Genomic DNA, 2,285 nt, shown 5'->3' with positions numbered 1-2,285 from the left:
TTGCTGATTTTTTTATCTAACAACACTTTTAAATACGTTACGTTTATATCTGGTTTTATTTTGAAACATATGTAGGAAAAATATTGAATTACCGATCTCAATATATTAAGGAGTGACCAAATAGTAAGGCGAAATTAACAAGATGCCAGCTAATGCAAACGTTTCTAATCGTCATATAATTATGTTCAAGGGGTGATCCAAAATTGCATGACCCTTTTTTCATGTATATACTTTCACATATTATCTGTTGTCTGCATGAGAATAGAATTTAGCAGTTCCGTCAAATTACATTTTCTTGTAAGAGTAACAAGTAAAAGCTGAGGTGGGGCAACCAAAAACAGGTGTAGTTCCACTGGAATTCAAACACACACACATATATATATTTAGTATCTGCTAGGGCACATTTGTGTAAGTAAGTTCACTGACTGGTTATGTCAATATGTAATACCGAATTTCTACATTATACGCTTGTCTTCACAGAAATTATAAAACGATACATAATTTTGTACAAAGCTTATCAAAACTTTAAAAAATAAGATGTCAAAACTCTTTTAAAACACATAACATGACAGAAATTACAAAGGCACTACGACGCTTTCCCTGAGTTTCCAAACCTTACCTATTTCTGATTTTAATAGCGCTGTCAATATTAGGTGCACATTCTTTAAATTTTGTAAATGAAATAAATAAATTTTGCATATTTTAGAAGAGAGTTTTTAGCTTCACTATTCGGAGAATAGGGGCGCTATTCTACTCGCCCCTGTGTCGGCGTCCGCGTGAGCTTTCTTGGTTAAAGTTTTTCGGCAACCTTTGTTTTTCTTTGTTACTATTGCTTATATCTTACTGTAACTTCACATTAACATTGTTCAGCATGCAAACAAAGTATGTGCAGGGGCTGGGCCCATTATACCCAAGGTCAAGGTCAAGGCCACCAAGGTGTTATACTTAGGTTATTTATAAGGTTAAAGTTTTTCGGCAACCTTTGTTTTTCTGTAGTATCTTTGTTACTATTGCTTATATCTTACTCTAACTTCACATAAATATTGTCCAACATACAAACAAAGTATGTGCATGGGCTGGGCCCATTATACCTAAGGTTAAGGTCACCAAGGTGTTATTTCTAAGGTTAAAGTTTTTCGGCAACCTTTGTTTATCTGTCATAGCTTTGTTACTATTACTTACGGAATTTTTTCTTTTCGTCTCTTTTTTCTTCATTTGAGCACCCTTTTCATTTTTGATGGCATCGGATTATGAAAATATCCCCGTTGAATGACCAATTTCTATTGGTCACTTTTCAATAAGCTATTTGCCTATTATTATCCTGTGTCAGTGGTGCGCCGTAAAACCCAAATATAAAATATAAATATTATTATCCCCCGCCGATGAAAACGGGAGCGGGGTATTGAAATGGTGTTGTCCGTCCGTCACGACCGTGCGTCCGTCCGTCCGCAGTCATATCTCAGTAACTAGCAGGTAGAATTTCATGAAACTTGAAATAAACATGAACCAACATACTGCGATAATGCCCGTCAAGTTTTTTTTTTTTTTGATTGGTCAATTTTCCTTAGAGTTATTGCCCTTGATTTAATGAAAAATGCCCAAAAATGTCCGCCCGCAGCCATTTCTCAGTAACTATCGTGTAGAATTTCATAAAACTTGAAATAAACATGCATCAACATACTGCGATGATGCCCGTCAAGTTTTTGTTTCATTGGTCAATTTCACTTAGAGTTATTGCCCTTCATTTAATGAAAAATCCACGTCTGCAGCAATTTCTCAGTAACAAGCTGGCAGAATTTCATGAAACTTGAAATAGATATGAACCAACATACTTCGATGATGCCTGTCATTTTTTTTTAATTGGTAAATTTTCCTTAGAGTTATTGCCCTTTAATTGTTTAAAAATCTACAGATTTGTACATAGCAAACCAACCAATTGGTAGAATTTCATTAAACGTCTTTCATTCTTTTCCATGAACATTTATTATAAACATGTGAAATTGTATACCCACACCTGGTCATACCACCTTGCCTTGGTCACCCCCCCCCCCCCCCAACCCCCGAAAAAAAAAGAAAGATAATTTTTCATTCCTTTTTATTTTTTTTTTCAAAAACCTTTCATGAATATTTATCAACATGCAAAGTTGTACCATTCCCCCACCTCACTCCTCCACCCAGTCATGCCCACCATCCCAAGCATGCATCCCCCCACCCATTTTTTTTTCATTTTTAATTTTCCATCAATATTTATAATCAACATATGATATTTTGTACCCTCACTCAGT

Source organism: Mercenaria mercenaria, chromosome 3 (genome assembly GCF_021730395.1).
Source record: "Mercenaria mercenaria strain notata chromosome 3, MADL_Memer_1, whole genome shotgun sequence".
Classification (NCBI taxonomy): domain Eukaryota; kingdom Metazoa; phylum Mollusca; class Bivalvia; order Venerida; family Veneridae; genus Mercenaria; species Mercenaria mercenaria.
This window is presented reverse-complemented; position numbering follows the sequence as displayed.